This window comes from Protopterus annectens, chromosome 16.part0 (assembly GCF_019279795.1).
Source record: "Protopterus annectens isolate FY-2018-M chromosome 16.part0, PAN1.0, whole genome shotgun sequence".
Taxonomy (NCBI): domain Eukaryota; kingdom Metazoa; phylum Chordata; order Ceratodontiformes; family Protopteridae; genus Protopterus; species Protopterus annectens.
The window spans coordinates 504030908-504049403 of record NC_056750.1 but is presented as its reverse complement, the minus strand read 5'-3'; the positions used below and the strand labels follow the sequence as shown (position 1 = coordinate 504049403).

Genomic DNA, 18496 nt, shown 5'->3' with positions numbered 1-18496 from the left:
ACACAAACACACACACACACACACACACACACAAATGTAGTGACTCTTGGAGACTATTTATACATTTTTAAGGTGCGAATTTAGTATCACCATTAGGTGGCACTGCATATTTTCATACTGAGTTTAAAATTTTGGGCTACCAAGCATTAGCAGGTAAGTTGATTTTCTTTTTTCCGTTGTCACCCCTTAGAGTTTAGATTTTGGAACTAAAAACTTTAATACCTAAGAGATGGAAGGAATTCCCAACTGAAAAGAGCTGTATTTACCAGTCCTGATCCTGAAATGTTTTGCATGACTGCCTTCTGATGTTATGTTGTCTATCTTGCCTTCATTCTTGCTGGATGGGTTCGGAGCCGGCCTCGGCCTTCTACTAAAGCTCGAGAGCTATTTACTGGCTCAAGGCCTCCCCATATCCCACAATGCTTGGTGCTAGATACCCAGATCTCGTTTGCCGCTTCAGCTATGAGGTTGCATTTTTACTGGCTCAGGTCGTATTAATCCTTTTTTTTTCTATTTTCAGCTAATATTTAACTGTATTTTTCTTAGAGTTAGATTGTCTTTACTTGTAGTATAGTTATACTGTGTATCCCCTAGTTTGTCCCACTTAGGAAACTCGTTTTTTTTGTTAGAGAGTTTCTACCCTCCCCCCCCCCCCCCGTTTCTTCTCTATTAGTGGCTAACCCCCCCCCCCCGTTGTACTTATAGGAGTAGTGTTTAGCCTTCTAGTTTTTTGTATATTTTTATTGAGGTTGTTGTTGTTATTATTAAGTGGGGTGATAGTGATAGATTTTTCTGCTTATTATTGTTAGCTTATCTAGTGCAGGCGTATGAGTGTGTCTGTGTGCCTTGTTTAAGCACTAGTGTAATTTTTCTCTCTTTGGTATCCCCGGGCCAGTATGTCCAAGGATACCAAAGTTTCAGGCTTCAAAAAGTGTGACTCGTGCTGTCAGAAGATGTCTCTGACAGACGGTCACACTTCTTGCGTTTATTGCTTGGGTTCCCTACACCTGCAGGACTCCTGCTCGGTCTGTCATGCCTTCAGCCCGAGAGTCCTGCAGGAGCGTAGGAACAAGCTTATCTTGAGAGGCCTACTCAAGCCAGAGGGATCCCCGGCGAAGCCTCAGTCGGGGAAATCCTCAAAGCCTGCCAAGCCGTCGACTCCCAGTTTGGAGCCGTCGCTGGGCGGAGCATCTGCCCCCTCTTCGGCTCCAGCTGTAGCCAACACCTCTAGACCTCAATCGGCTCAGACTTTAATGTCGGAACCGTCATTGGGCCGAAAACGTTCTAGGTCCTCTTCCCTAGAATCTGTTCGCTCGGCTCCGAGGTCACCGTTGCTTCAGTCAGAACGAAGCCATAGGTCCCACTCCTCTCGGTCTTCCAGGTTATCCGACCATGGCTTGGAGAGGGTGGTCGGTAGACTACTTAAATCGCAGGCCCTGGCCAAGATGTTAACCAGCCCTTCTCAACAGACTGTGGCTGTCCCTGTGGCTTCAGCAGTTCCTCCTCCGACTCTCCTTTTGTGTTCGGAGCCAGAGCTGGTTGGGGCTCGAATCTTGGAAACGTCGGAGTCGATACCACACCTTTCGGCTCCTTCGTCGGCTCTGATCTCTTCATTAGTTCCTTCCTTGGAGGGATCTGGGCGCTGGGACTCCCTCATCAGCTCCGAGGGGGGCAAGTGACATCGGAACCTTGTCTGACCTCGTTCTCCCTCTCAAGGCTTCGGCGCAGGTGAGCTCGGCCTTGACATCGGCCTCGGAGCTGTCCCTCTCAGTGCCGGGAGGGGTTCACGTCTCTTCGGAGCAGGGACCCTCTGCTCTGCCTGACAGGGGTGCCTTCGAGGTCATGAGGAGCGTGCCGACTCCTGTGTCGGCTCCTCGATCGGCCCCTTCGGCTCCCCCCCCCCCACGGTGCCTGCATCAGTCTCTGTCCACCCTCCTGACCCAAAGCGTGAAGAACAGACGCTCCAGGCCGCCCCATTGGGCATATCTTCCTCTTCCGAGGCCTCCCCTGATCATTCAGAGGAGCCCCCTCGGAAGAGAAAATGTAAGAGGAAACATATTGACTCCCCCGAGTCAGTCACATCTGATACTGACTTGGAGGATTCGGAAGGGTCCCCAAGATCCCCCTCTGAGGATGTCTCTTTTTCAGACATCCTAGAGATCCTTAAGCAGAGGGGGAACTGGACTGCCCTTAACCCTTCCGAGGACGAGTCGGTGAACCTGGACGCATTTGGTTCTCGCCCTTCCACCTCCTGGGTGTCTCCACCCTTCGACCCGCTCATGGAAGTGGTGGCTCGAAGGGCGTGGTCAGCCCCGGACACAATGGAACCAACTCCCCGCAGGCCCACTAAGTTCATTACAGCCCCACCCAACAAACAATTTCTGACAGAAGGTGTCCCTGTTGATGCCATGGTGGTGGCAGCAGCCACTGAGAAGGAGTTGGCTGACCCTTTGGTGCCTGTCCATCCACCTAATAAAGAGTCTAGGACAATGGAGAGGTGCGGGAAGCAGATGTTTTCTTCAGCGACCTTTTCCATGCGGTCGCTGAATTATCTGTGCTATTTCACCTGCCTTCAAAGGGATCTTCTCAAGGAACTGGGTGATACCCTTCAGGATCCATTAGCTACGGGGGCTCAGGATAAGATTAACTCCCAGCTGGCGACCCTTAACTTTATCGTCAACTCCTCCATGCGGCTCATTTCTTATGCAGCCGATGGGGCGAGTAGGGCCGCAGGTAAAGGCGTGGCTTTGAGAAGACATGCCTGGATGTGGTTATGTAACTTTGCTGACCCCTTTAAGGCATCCTTCACCAATACCCCCTTCGATGGTTCGGCTCTGTTTGGACCACAGGTGAAGGATACCCTTACCAGGTGTGAGCAGGAAGGCAAGACTCTCTCTGCTGTGGGAGTCAGTTTTTCTACTCCCTCTAGACCATACCCTAAAGGTCAGAAGAGTGGAAAAATGTGGTTTCGGAAACCCCAGGGAGTCGTGCCTGACACACGTGGCGAGTTTCCCTCCAGGGGCAGAGGAGGGAACAATAATAGACGCCGCCCGAGGGGCAGAGGGGGTCCGCAAATTCAGGGTAGCAGAGAGTCTTTCTCTGACAAACCCTTTCAGCACCCCTGAGGGGCTGCCCAACTGTCCACCTTCGGAGGCAGTCGGGGGAAGATTGTCACTGTACCCATAAGCCTGGCAACTCCTCACACAAGACAAATGGGTACGGTCCATCATATCCAAGGGTTACAAAATCCCCTTTGTCCACACCCCTGAAAAACAACCAGGTCCCTTCCAGATGTTTCACCCGGTCTAAGGGAACAAGCAGTGCTAGAAATTTCAAAACTGCTAAAAAAAGGGGCCATCCAGCCAGTCCCAGCAGACCAGCAAGGATCCGAGATTTACTCCAAGTCCTTTTTGGTACCAAAAAAGACAGGGGACTGGAGATCCATTTTGGATCTCAACAGGTTAAACAAATCTTTTCAAAGAACGAAGTTCCGGATGGTCACGCTTCAGTCCATTCTACCTTTTTTGAGTCAGGACAATTGGATGTACTCCATAGACCTTCAGGATGCGTACTACCATATCAAAATGGACAGATGCTCCAGAAGGTTTCTCCTCTTCCGGCTGGGAGCCAGTCACTATCAATTCAGAGCCCTGCCCTTTGGTCTCATCACAGCCCCCAGGGTGTTCACCAAATGCATGGCAGTGGTTACGGCTCACCTGAGACGGTGAGGATTCCAGGTGTTTCCATATCTAGATGACTGGCTCCTTACTGCTTCCACCAGGCATCAGCTACTGCGAGCCAGGGATTATACCATCTAAACTTGCTCCGAGCTAGGTATCTCAATAAATTTCAAAAAGTCTGCATTGTCACCTTGTCAATCTATAATCTTTATAGGCGCAAGATTAAATACAAAAGAGCTGTCTGCAAAACTTCCTTTCGACAGAGTATCAGACATTCGCTGACATGTGCAGGTCTTACTACAGTGCAAGAGGATTCAGGCCAGATTTGTACTGAAAACTTTGGGTCTCATGGCAGCAGCAATCACATTACTTCCCCTGGCTCGTTTTCACATGCGGATTCTTCATTGGATGCTTTTTGCCCAGTGGTCTTTTCAGCAACTTCCGATGTTCACAACATAATAATCACTCAATCATGCAAAGACCACCTGGCTTGGTGGATGGTCTCCCCTCTAGTACTTCAGGGCAGACCGTTTGTTCTTCCTCCTCCTGTTGCCACGGTGATCACGGATGCCTCCCTGATCGGGGGGGGGCATTTTCAGGGCAGGACTGTCCAGGGCACTTGGCAACCTCTAGAGTACCACCTGCACATAAACGTCTTGGAGATGAGAGCGGTGCTTTTAGCGTTGCAAGCTCTTCAGGACTCTCTACCCACCGGGACTATTGCAATTCAAACGGACAATATGTCTGTAGTGTGGTACATCAACAAGCAGGGCGGAACCAAGTCCTATCCCTTATGTCAAGAAGCACTCAGACTCTGGCAGTGGGCAACCTCCTCTCAACGATTTCTGATAGCAACACACATCCCCGGGAAGTCCAACGTCATAGCGGACAGGCTAAGCAGAGCTATTCTCATGCCTCACGAGTGGTCTCTCAATCAGTCAGTGGCGGACAAAATTTTCCGCAGATGGGGTCAACCTTGCTGCGACCTTTTCGCAACTCCTCTCAACAGCAAGGGACTATTTTACTTAGGCCCCCGGTCAGAGATCCCCCCGCCTCCGTGGGATTTAAACCTGATATTAGCTTCCTTGATTCTCCCTCCTTTTGAACCTGTGGCCTCCTGTTCCTTAAAATTACTCTCCTGGAAGACTCTCTTTTTAGTAGCCATCACCTCAGCTAGGAGAGTTTCGGAACTTCAAGCCCTTTGTATTTGTCCTCCTTATCTTGTGTTTCACAAGGTAGAGTTTCACTCAGGACTAATCCTTCTTTTCTTCCCAAGATACCTTCCGAGACAAACCTAAATCAAGCTATTGATCTACCTGTCTTTTTTCCTAACTATTCGAACAAAGCTGAACAAAAGTTACACCAATTGGACGTTCATAGGCAATTACGTTTTTATTTGGATAGGACTAAACAAACAAGAAAATCGGACCAACTCTTCCTGTCCTATGCTGAGGGCAAACAGGGCCTGCCAGTTTCTAAAGTAACCTTATCCAGGTGGTTGGCCTCTATTATTACTTTGATTTATCAACTGAGACATAAAGAACTCCCTACAAAACCAAAAGCTCATTCCACCAGAGTGTTAGCTACTTTGGTAGCTTTTCAAGCAAGACTACCAATGGAATCTATTTGTGCTGCAGCCACATGGGCCACTCCTCATACTTTCATTTCACATTATAAGTTGGATATGGCCTCTAGCAGTCGAGCTGATTTTGATTCCACTGTGCTCAAGAGTCTGTTCCGATGAGCCACCCAGGACTAAGGTGCTAGGGATGCTGTCCCATCCAGCAAGAATGAAGGCGAGATAAACAACTTAACATTAAGAAGTTATGTACCTACCATAACGTTCCATGTTAGTTGTCTTCTTCGCTTCTTTCGTCCCTCCATCCCCCTAGCCTGGACAGACCGAGAAGAGTCCCTTTTTGAGGCCTTCTTCCTCTGGCTGAGTCTTATCTGGGTTAAGTCCTCCTCTGTTTTAGTACTGTAGTTAAACCTTGTAGTTTGAACAGGTGCCCTTAAAATTTTTTATATGGTGTAGCTCTGCCAAACGAGATCTGGGTATCTAGTGCCAATCATTGTGGGATATGGGGAGGCCTCGAGCCAGTAAATAGCTCTCGAGCTTTAGTAGAAGGCCGAGTTGGAGCCGAGGATCGGCTCCGACCCCATCCAGCAAGAAAGAAGGCGAGAAGAAGACAACTAACATGGAACGTTATGGTAGGTACATAACTTCTTATTACTGTATTTACCTGTCCTGATCCTGAAATGTTTTGCATGACTGCCTTCTGTTTGTCTCTAGTAGAGCACTTTCTTTACTTCAAAGTTGTACTGGCTGTTACTGCAGCAGTTTCAACTCTTCAGTAGAGCTTCTTGACTCGGTAATTCAGTATTAAGGATTTTTCAGAAGTTTGTCCAAAGTTTCAGTCTGGAGTTTGTGCATGTAGACGGAATGCAGGATCTGCACGTATCCAGAGTTAACATTACCTTACACTTCTTTGCTTCCATCTTCTCCCTTCATTGGGAGGACTCCCCAGGACAGAGCATCATAGTCTAGATGTGGCATTGAGATCCTTTTTACTTTTTCCTTAATCCTGAGGTCTGCAAGTCCTTTAAGATATCATTAAAAACTTTATGTTACTTATCTGATTGTGTAAAGGTTTAATTATGTGCAGACGTTTGGCACTTTACTTGGTTAGTCTGCCTTTATTAAGCTTTATCTCTGTAATTTATCTTCATCTAAAACTATGATGCTGCTTTTCTTCACCTAAGCATGTCTTAATGTGGTACATCTTGTGAAGATTGGAGGAAGATGAGCAAAGGCTGCCAGCCTAGTCAAATAGAATTTGATACATAATTCTATCAATTGTATAAATAAATGTAAAATACAGGCTTGTGTTTTTAAATGAAAGAAAACACTGTAAAATGTGAACTTCAGGATTGTTGCAACATTGCCATCTGCTGTAAGGAAAACCAAGACAAGCATTTCAAATGTGTCTTTTGAAATTGAAAAGATCTTATGAATCTCTTTGATGTTTTACAAGTCGGCTCCAGTGAATCTGGAAGAAGGTTTCAGGCCCATTGTTTTAAGGTTAAAGTTAAGAGCAAGAATTTACATGTGAAGGTGCTCTATTGCTCTGGTTTCTGCTAGAGTGTGTATGTGAAATGCTCTTTATTGTTGTAGTCTCCTGAGCAGGTGTTAGCTTGCTAAATGAAGCAGTTTATGGCCTGGGAACTCCAGACTAGTGTCAAAGTGATGTAATTTGGGTGGGCCTTAGGGGAGCTTGTTGGTTATTGTTTAAAAACTATTGTTCAGTGAGAGACTGTGAAGCATTTTGATCTTGGACATTAACCCAGCACTGCTTATGCTTTATGTATGCAGGTAGGTTTATAGCACTGTGATTTCTCTTAGGAATAGTTAAACTTAGAAGAAAGTTAGACTAAGTATTTTACTTTGAAATTAGATCTTTCCTACTGTATTGTTTTAAGTTTCTGTGTGGTCTCTGAACTCTTAGATATCTCTGTGGTGTAGTAGTATTGTCCTGTGTTTTAATTATTTATTATTAAATATTTTAAAACCTTTACCTGTGGCTTGTTTATGTAGAGATAATGTAACCTCTAAAGTACATTACATACTTACAGATTTTACTGTCAAAGTCACTCCAAATTAAGCTTTAACTGCTTAGTCATGCTACCATTGGATTATAATATTGCACAGTAATAAATGGACACCCTTTTAAGGGCCTTTTAGCAGCTGATAATTATTAACTGGGTGGTGGCAGGAATTACTACCGTATGGTCTGGGTAAGAGGGGCACAGCTGGAGAACCTGTGCCAGCCTATTCCCAGGAGGGTCTGTGTGGTAGTATAACCTCTTCTCAAAGTGCGTGTGTTGTGTCAGCTACTTGGGCAGGGACACAAAGCACTGTTTAGACAGAGAAGGTACTGGAGGTTTTAGCTTGCCCAGCTAGGCTGAGACCTTGACCCTATAGCTGTGCCAGTGAGGGAGTCTTATTTGGGGACCTGGTGAGCAAGGGAGCAACAAGCCCCAGACTGACTGTGATCTCTGGTGTGCACTTAAGGGAAATTGTACTTTACTGTGTGTATTAGTTATCCTTTCCTCTTTTAGGAGACGACCTCCCTGGTGTTAGTGGTGAGGATTGAGGCTCCTTGATTGCTGAGCCAGGGCACCAGCGTCTGATATTGGTGGCAGTGGTTGGGATATCCTATCCCATATTGGTTTGCTGTGGTGAGATCCACATCACAGATTGATTAGTTGGCAAACACTACCTGCCTTGTAGTGGTGTGGGTAGAGCAAATCCTGTAGCTTATGTACAGTGATCTCTAAAAGTGTTTTGTACTCTAAAACAGCCATGCAGTGTATATTCTGAGTTCAGATCACAATTGTTTATTTCTTTTGTCACCTTAGTGTTAAGGTGAGCAGGCAGCTTGTCAGCAGAGGAGTATGGAAAGCTGACAAGGAGCCAGCTGGCGGAGATGCGCCAGGCTAGGGGACTGGTGCATGGAAACCTGACTAAGGCAGACCTGACTGCAGCCTTGGTTACAGCTGTATCAGAAAACAGCAGCCTGGAGGACAATCAGACTGACAGTGGAGATACAATATCCTCGGAGAATGGACAGCTTAAACTTTCTGCAGTGGACTTAAAAATCCAGCTGGAGCTAAAGAGACTTGAGTTGGAGGCCAAGTGTATGGAACTAGAAGCAGCTGAGAAAATGAGGAGTCTACAAGCTGAGGAAAATGAACGGCAGAGGAGGCATGAGAGGGAAATACTGACTCTTTGCCAGAGTCATGGAGGTAATTGTGAAGGGAGTAACCAGACCCCAGAAGCACAAAAGGTCAGTAAATTTCTTCTACAGTTTAAAGAGGAGGATAATTATGATAGCTTCAGTCATATGTTTGAGCGGGTATGTAAACAGTATGAAGTTGACCAAGGGCTCTGGGTACGGTTCCTGACCCCCCCCCCCTTACTCCATGGTAAAGCTGTAACTTCTTTAGCAAAAATGCATGACACTGACTGTTTTGATTATACTGCTGTAAAAAGACACTTGTTGGAATGTTTTAAGCTAACACCTGAAATGTATAGGAAAAGGTTTCATGAGCATAGATGCAATGCAGATGAAAATGTATGTGAATATGTTGCTGAACTGAGCACATATTTTCATAGCTGGGTGACTGGATGTCAGGTCACCACTTTTGAAGGGCTGGCAGACCTTTTGGTAAAGGAACAAGCCCTTAGCACTTTGCCTGAGGACATGAGGATCTGCTTAGCTGATAGTGTGCTACTTCAGAGGAGTTTGGGAAGAAGGGAGATCTATACCTAGCAAGCAGGGCAGGCCTGTACAGGAAAGGGACCCCCAGTACTGCTCATGGGACAGACTGCCCCAATAGATTCTGCCAGTAGCAGGGGAAGCCACTAGTCCAGGTACATATCCAGGAGCTAGGGTTAAATGTTTTGAATGCAACCAGTGGGGCCATGTGGCTTACAGATGTCCATGGAGGCAAGGTGGGGAACCAGAGGTGAGGGAGCCAGTAATTGGGAAAGATAAAATGCCAACAGTGGGTTGTCCTGAGACAACAGATGTATGGAACTACCATCCTGCAGATGTCCTGAGAGGGAAGGATTTGGTTGAGGCAGTACTATGTACTCATGCAGTGAGGCTAGGAGACAAGCATGTGGGTCTGGTAGCCTTTGGGAGACCCAGACAGACTGCATACTTGCAGCCAGGACTGCTGAGGTAGTTACTTCAGGGAGTGAGCTACGCTGTAGCAGTGAGACTGAATGTGAGCAACAGCTGCTGGTGAGTACTGATGTTCACTTGGACAGGGTAACTGCAACGGTAGAGGTGAGTAGTAGTACCCAGGTTGACAGTGAGGCACTGCTTTCAGAGGATGCCAGACTTCCTGTGGAAGGGGAACTGGGAAGGGGTTACAAGGGGAGACTTGAGACAGGCTCAGCTCTCAGACCCTACATTGCAAGGCCTTAGGCAGGTAGCTAGGGAGGCACCTGATTCTCAAGGGAAGGGTGAATCAGTATACTGGAACAAAGGGTTACTGTATAGAGAGTGGACCCCTGAGGGAGGGCTAGACATTGAGAGAATACAGCAGTTGGTAGTGCCTAGAGCTTAACATCTAACGCTTCTAACCATAGCCCATGACATTCCTTTTGTAGGTCATATGGGCATAAAACGTACAATGAGGCGTATTATGGAAAACTTCTATTGCCCTGGAATTTCCAGAGATGTAACAGGGTACTGCACTACCTGTGAGCAGTGCCAAAAGGTAGGCAAGGCAGGAGACAAGGTGAGAGCTCCTTTGATGCCTTTGCATATGATTGAGGAGTCATTTCCGAGGGTAGCTGTGGATATTGTGGGTCCTCTGAGTACCCCAAGTTCCACAGGAAAAAAGTATATCCTAGTGATTGTAGATTGTGCTACACGATACCCTGAGGCGCAGTGGCTTTGTTCTCCATTGAGGCCGAGAAGGTGGCAAATGCTTTGTTAGAGATTTTCCGCAGGGTGGGTTTCCCAAAGGAAATACTGTCTGACGAGAGGTGCCAATTTTATGTCAAACCTGCTGGCTTGTCTGTGGAAGTCCTGTGGGGTGAAGCACATGAAGACCACCCCCTACCATCCCCAGTCTAATGGTCTTGTTAAACTCTACAATCAAGTCCATGCTACAGGCATTTGCAGATCAGTTTAAGAGGGAGCGGGACAAATATTTGCCCCATCTGTTTGCTTACAGAGAGGTTCCCCAGGAATCCACAGGTTTTTTCACCCTTTGAGTTGCTGTATGGGCATAGGGTGAGGGGACCTCTAGATTTAATTTGAGATGAGTGGGAAGGTGAGTGTGAGTCTCACAAGGAGTCTGTTGTGGCTTCCGGGTTACAAAATCCCCTTTGTCCACACCCCTGAAAAACAACCAGGTCCCTTCTAGATGTTTCACCCGGTCTAAGGGAACAAGCAGTGCTAGAAATTTCAAAGCTGCTAAAAAAAGGGGCCATCCAGCCAGTCCCAGCAGACCAGCAAGGATCCGAGATTTACTCCAAGTCCTTTTTGGTACCAAAAAAGACAGGGGACTGGAGATCCGTTTTGGATCTCAAGAGGTTAAACAAATCTTTTCAAAGAACGAAGTTCCGGATGGTCACGCTTCAGTCCATTCTACCTTTTTTGAGTCAGGACAATTGGATGTACTCCATAGACCTTCAGGATGCGTACTACCATATCAAAATGGACAGACGCTCCAGAAGGTTGCTCCGCTTCCGGCTGGGAGCCAGTCACTATCAATTCAGAGCCCTGCCCTTTGGTCTCATCACAGCCCCCAGGGTGTTCACCAAATGCATGGCAGTGGTTATGGCTCACCCGAGACGGTGAGGATTCCAGGTGTTTCCATATCTAGATGACTGGCTCCTTACTGCTTCCACCAGGCATCAGCTACTGCGAGCCAGGGATTATACCATCCAAACTTGCTCCGAGCTAGGTATCTCAATAAATTTCAAAAAGTCTGCATTGTCACCTTGTCAATCTATAATCTTTATAGGCGCAAGATTAAATACAAAAGAGCTGTCTGCAAAACTTCCTTTCGACAGAGTATCAGACATTCGCTGACATGTGCAGGTCTTACTACAGTGCAAGAGGATTCAGGCCAGATTTGTACTGAAAACTTTGGGTCTCATGGCAGCAGCAATCACATTACTTCCCCTGGCTCGTTTTCACATGCGGATTCTTCATTGGATGCTTTTTACCCAGTGGTCTTTTCAACAACTTCCGATGTCTCACAACATAATAATCACTCAATCATGCAAAGACCACCTGGCTTGGTGGATGGTCTCCCCTCTAGTACTTCAGGGCAGACAGTTTGTTCTTCCTCCTCCTGTTGCCACGGTGATCACGGATGCCTCCCTGATCGGGCATTCAGGGCAGGACTGTCCAGGCACTTGGCAACCCCAGAGTACCACCTGCACATAAACGCCTTGGAGATGAGAGCGGTGCTTTAGCGTGCAAGCTCTTCAGGACTCTCTACCCACCGGACTATTGCAATTCAAACGGACAATATGTCTGTAGTGTGGTACATCAACAAGCAGGGCGGAACCAAGTCCTATCCCTTATGTCAAGAAGCACTCAGACTCTGGCAGTGGGCAACCTCCTCTCAACGATTTCTGATAGCAACACACATCCCCGAAGTCCAACGCCATAGCGACAGGCTAAGCAGAGCTATTCTCATGCCTCACGAAAGTGGTCTCTCAATCAGTCAGTGGCGGACAAAATTTTCCGCAGATGGGGTCAACCTTGCCGCGACCTTTCGCAACTCCTCTCAACAGCAAGGGACTATTTTACTTAGGTCCTCGGTCAGAGATCCCCCGCCTCCGTGGATTTAAACCTGATATTAGCTTCCTTGATTCTCCCTCCTTGAACCTGTGGCCTCCTGTTCCTTAAAATTACCTCCTGGAAGACTCTCGTTTTAGTAGCCATCACCTCAGCTAGGAGAGTTTCGGAACTTCAAGCCCTTTGTATTTGTCCTCCTTATCTTGTGTTTCACAAGGTAGAGTTTCACTCAGGACTAATCCTTCTTTTCTTCCCAAGATACCTTCCGAGACAAACCTAAATCAAGCTATTGATCTACCTGTCTTTTTTCCTAACTATTCGAACAAAGCTGAACAAAAGTTACACCAATTGGACGCTCACAGGCAATTACATTTTTATTTGGATAGGACTAAACAAACAAGAAAATCGGACCAACTCTTCCTGTCCTATGCTGAGGGCAAACAGGGCCTGCCAGTTTCTAAAGTAACCTTATCCAGGTGGTTGGCCTCTATTATTACTTTGATTTATCAACTGAGACATAAAGAACTCCCTACAAAACCAAAAGCTCATTCCACCAGAGTGTTAGCTACTTTGGTAGCTTTTCAAGCAAGACTACCAATGGAATCTATTTGTGCTGCAGCCACATGGGCCACTCCTCATACTTTCATTTCACATTATAAGTTGGATATGGCCTCTAGCAGTCGAGCTGATTTTGATTCCACTGTGCTCAAGAGTCTGTTCCGATGAGCCACCCAGGACTAAGGTGCTAGGGATGCTGTCCCATCCAGCAAGAATGAAGGCGAGATAAACAACTTAACATTAAGAAGTTATGTACCTACCATAACGTTCCATGTTAGTTGTCTTCTTCTCGCCTTCTTTCTTGCGTCCCACCCTCCATCCCCCTAGCCTGGACAGACCGAGAAGAGTCCCTTTTTGAGGCCTTCTTCCTCTGGCTGAGTCTTATCTGGGTTAAGTCCTCCTCTGTTTTAGTACTGTAGGTAAACCTTGTAGTTTGAACAGGTGCCCTTAAAATTTTTTATATGGTGTAGCTCTGCCAAACGAGATCTGGGTATCTAGCGCCAATCATTGTGGGATATGGGGAGGCCTCGAGCCAGTAAATAGCTCTCGAGCTTTAGTAGAAGGCCGAGTTGGAGCCGAGGATCGGCTCCGACCCCATCCAGCAAGAAAGAAGGCGAGAAGAAGACAACTAACATGGAACGTTATGGTAGGTACATAACTTCTTATTACTGTATTTACCTGTCCTGATCCTGAAATGTTTTGCATGACTGCCTTCTGTTTATCTCTAGTAGAGCACTTTCTTTACTTCAAAGTTGTACTGGCTGTTACTGCAGCAGTTTCAACTCTTCAGTAGAGCTTCTTGACTCGGTAATTCAGTATTAAGGATTTTTCACAAGTTTGTCCAAAGTTTCAGTCTGGAGTTTGTGCATGTAGACGGATTGCAGGATCTGCACATATCCAGAGTTAACATTACCTTACACTTCTTTGCTTCCATCTTCTCCCTTCATTGGGAGGACTCCCTAGGACAGAGCATCATAGTCTAGATGTGGCATTACATCATATTCCTTGAGATCCTTTTTACTTTCTCCTTAATCCTGAGGTCTGCAAGTCCTTTAAGATATCATTAAAAACTTTGTTACTTATCTGATTGTGTAAAGGTTTAATTATATGCAGACGTTTGGCACTTTACTTGGTTAGTCTGCCTTTATTAAGCTTTATCTCTGTAATTTATCTTCATCTAAAACTATGATGCTGCTTTTCCGCACCTAAGCATGTCTTAATGTGGTACATCTTGTGAAGATTGGAGGAAGATGAGCAAAGGCTGCCAGCCTAGTCAAATAGAATTTGATACATAATTCTATCAATTGTATAAATAAATGTAAAATACAGGCTTGTGTTTTTAAATGAAAGAAAACACTGTAAAATGTGAACTTCATGATTGTTGCAACATTGCCATCTGCTGTAAGGAAAACCAAGACAAGCATTTCAAATGTGTCTTTTGAAATTGAAAAGATCTTATGAATCTCTTTGATGTTTTACAAGTCGGCTCCAGTGAATCTGGAAGAAGGTTTCAGGCCCATTGTTTTAAGGTTAAAGTTAAGAGCAAGAATTTACATGTGAAGGTGCTCTATTGCTCTGGTTTCTGCTAGAGTGTGTATGTGAAATGCTCTTTATTGTTGTAGTCTCCTGAGCAGGTGTTAGCTTGCTAAATGAAGCAGTTTATGGCCTGGGAACTCCAGACTAGTGTCAAAGTGATGTAATTTGGGTGGGCCTTAGGGGAGCTTGTTGGTTAGTGTTTAAAAACTATTGTTCAGTGAGAGACTGTGAAGCATTTTGATCTTGGACCCAGCACTGCTTATGCTTTATGTATGCAGGTAGGTTTATAGCACTGTGATTTCTCTTAGGAATAGTTAAACTTAGAAGAAAGTTAGACTAAGTATTTTACTTTGAAATTAGATCTTTCCTACTGTATTGTTTTAAGTTTCTGTGTGGTCTCTGAACTCTTAGATATCTCTGTGGTGTAGTAGTATTGTCCTGTGTTTTAATTATTTATTATTAAATATTTTAAAACCTTTACTTGTGGCTGGTTTATGTAGAGATAATTTAATCTCTAAAGTACATTACATATTTACAGGTTTTACTGTCTGTCACTCCAAATTAAGCCTTGACTGTTAGTCATACTACCATTGGATTATAATATTCCACAGTAATAATTGGACACCCTTTTAAGGGCCTTTTAGTAGCTGATAATTATTAGCTGGGTGGTGGCAGGAATTACTACCGTATGGTCTGGGTAAGAGGGGCACAGCTGGAGAACCTGTGCCAGCCTTTTCCCAGGAGGGTCTGAGTGGTTGTATAACCTCTTCTCAAACTGTGTGTGTTTTGTCAGCTACTTGGACAGGGACACGAAGCACTGGTTGGACAGAGAGGGTACTGGAGGTTTTAGCTTGCCCAGCTAGGCTGAGACCTGGACCCTATAGCTGTGCCAGTGGGGAGTCTTATTGGGGACCTGGTGAGCAAGGGAGCAACCAGCCCCAGACTGACTGTGATCTCCGTGTGCACTTAAGGGAAATTGTACTTTACTGTGTGTATTAGTTATCCTTTCCTCTTCTAGGAGACGACCTCCCTGGTGTTAGTAGTGAGGATTGAGGCTCTTTGATTGCTGGGCCAGGGGACGGGCGTCACACATCTATATCAGTATGCACAGATATATATGTAGTGCGTGGAACACCTTGATTATGTTTCAAAATTTGAAGAAAACTTCTTATGGGCCACTGTAGCACGAGACCTGTAACAGGGCTTTCAAAGATGTTTAACAAATGTTACACACCCTCTATGTCAGTGATGGTGAACCTTTTGTGCTCGGTGTGTTAAAAATTCGGAAAATGCCTGTCTTGACTCTGCCATTGTGTCACCTCCCCCCGCCCCCCTCGAACAAAAGAGAAACAATTCTTTACATATTCATTTATTTAAAAAAATGCAGTCTAATCATGTGTGCTGCTATGTATTATATATTATACAAGTAAAAGAAAAATCAGTGACTTACAATAGAGAAAATTATATACGCACTGATAAATGGGCTTAACATATTGCACCAAAAAACTTACCCTACTTTTAATAATTTTGAATTGAACTAGAAAACAAATGTTTAACACATTGCTTTTTATTTCATTAACATCAATTAATGACTTTTTTGTTGCTGAGTTTTAATAGATAGATGCAGGGCCACATATTTCTTGTATTTCTATTCAGTTTCTTTGGTAAATTCGGGTGTTGGTGAACCAGTGGCTTAGCTAAAGTTTGTGTCTCTGGGGCTGAAGTTTTCCACCCCCCCTCACAAAATAAAACATAATGCACATCATAATCGTACAAAAAGTGAGAAAGACTTCACTCACATCCATTGCTAAAAGAGATGCCTCGCCTTCAGTACTGGAGTTGCAATCCACAGTCTTGTTTGTCCAATTATGCAAAACCCCAGTAACCGCTTCATTAGTTTCTATTCTGTATGGACAAGCACTGAAATGACACAATAAATTGTTTTGCCCAATGGTCACTTCAGCAGTCTGACCATGTATGTGCAAGCACTTCCCTGATGGAAAAATGATTTCCATAAGCAGCATTTTCATTAGAATGTCCAGGTACACACAAGCACCAAAATTAAACATTTCCCAAGAGACCCCTTCAGTAAAATGTCCAGGTACATTAAGCACAAGCACCAGAATTAAACATCTGCCCAAGTGACCCCTTCAGTAATATTCCTAGTATGTGTACAACCACCAAAATGAAACATTCACCCAAGCGATCCTTTCAGTAAAATGTTGAGGTATGCACAAGCACCAAAATGAATCATTTGCCCAAGTGACCCCTTCATTAACATTCCTAGTATCTGTACAAGCACCAAAATGAAGCATTTACCCAAGCGATACTTTCAGTAAAATGTTGAGGTGTGCACAAGCACCAAAATGAATCATTTGCCCAAGTGACCCCTTCATTAACATTCCTAGTAAGTGTACTAGCACCAACATGAAACATTCATCCAGGCAACCCCTTCAGTAAAATGTGCATCTTTCTGTGCACTCCTATGTTTATTAAAATAAATCAGTTACTTAAGTACCTCTCCTTTGTATTTGTCTTCTCAGCCCAGGGTTCCCGCTGCTATTTTCCCACGCTGTTCTGCAGCTACGTGTGCGATTGCGCGACTATTTAAGAGCTTCCTGCTGACCTGCTGCTGTGTGCGTGTGTGTTTCATGGTGTGCAACTTAGCCAAATGGAAAGCCACCATGGCACCTCCTAACTAACTGCCAGGCAAAAAAGCAAAACAAAACAAAAAAAACACAACAGCTTTTCAGAAGAAAAAAAACAAACAAATAACAGCTTATCTAGTGCCACACAGCCCTTTCGTCCCCACTAGCTATGCCACTGTGGTGAATGCTTGTGTGTCACCCAAAACATCATGGCATTCGCCATCACTGCCCTAAGTGCTGTTTCAGTCTGGTATAAGGGAAGAGACATTCCTTCTTCCTTGAATACCTTTCCTCCTGTGTTCATGTAAGCTTACAGTCGTCAGTGTATAAGTAACTTGTTTAAGTTACAGCAGTATTTAAAAACTGTCCCACTTTTTCCTTATTTGCTGTTTGGGCAACACTTGCTAAGTGCTTTACTAACTTTCAAAGTCAGTAAAACACTTCAGCTTTTTCTTCTCTTTTGTAGCAGGTAGTACATGGAGCAGATAAGACTCCATGCACCACAAAGAGTTATGATTGGGTCTTACAGATGGTAATTGCTTTTGTGTTCTTGACATGGATGCCAAGATTCACCTGTCAAATGTGTCCATTTTTCAAATACATAATAACCTGGTTTATGATCGGAAACCCGATCATAACCCCCTGTTATATATATGCTTATTGCATACCTCTAGAACTGTTAGAAGAAGGAATTTATTAAACTACAGGACTCACTACCACCCCTAGTAGTGATCAGCAAGAAAAGTGAACACTGCGCTGGTGAACTGAAAATTTGTGCATGAAAAGTAAAACACAGAACCCCAGGTAAAGTGTTTCAAAGTATCCACCTTCCGAATAATGCATACACAGTTAAGTGTAGTCCACGACATATTTGCAAGACAACATAAAAACTGACATTAATTTCCAAGGATGCAGCAAGCTAGCTACAAAATCAGGCAGTGAGTAGTGTGTTTTATTTTTTAACACTGATGATGATTCATCTTCCCTCTTAGATGCCTGTATTTCTGCTATCAGACATGCAGTCTCATCTTCTACCCTATTCTGTTCCCTAACAGTGGCACATAATAGGATTCTAAGGTCTCCAGGTTGTCTTCCAAGTAAAAACCTGTATATTCTAAGCCATGCCTCAACTTCATTCTGAGTGCTGAGCAAGCCATGATCATTTAAAATTCCCATACTCCATAATATTGTCAGAAAAAGGAGCAAGTCTAGTCCCCCCCCCCCCCAAGAGATTCCCTCGTAGTCATTTTTACACCATTTACCTTGTACATAGTATTACTCAAACTATATCAGTGGCACAGCCTCAGGGAGGAAGTTTCCCCTTCAAGACATCAGATGCTATGCCAGTTTTTGAAGGAAGTAGAAAAACAATGCCACTAACTACTTAATAAATGCTAAAACCATTGATCACTTTCGTGAATGGGTGCCAGACCAAATGACTAAATAGTCCAGATATTCTGAGAAACATGAAAGTAGCATCCTTTCAGTTCCACATTTGGCACAGTTACACCTAATATTTCTCAAAGCAGCAGGTTTGAAATCACATTGTATGAACATCGCTACAGCTGAGCATCCAAGCAATGTAAATACCTCAAAAAATAAATTCCACAGCAAGTCGTTTGCTTTAAAACATTTATTAGACATAACATACACAAAGGGTGTTAATTAGTGCACCTGAAGTATTGACAAAGCAGCCACAAAATGTATGCAGTCACAGACATCCACTTTGCCTTGACAGATA

The 18496-nt window shown here is 44.7% G+C and overlaps 1 protein-coding gene across 3 annotated transcripts in view; it reads left to right on the top strand.

Moving 5' to 3' along the window:
- RIPOR1 (RHO family interacting cell polarization regulator 1) overlaps positions 1 to 18496 on the top strand; it is a 2621322-nt gene that overhangs the window by 451035 nt on the left and 2151791 nt on the right. The gene's annotated exons all lie outside the window — the stretch shown is intronic.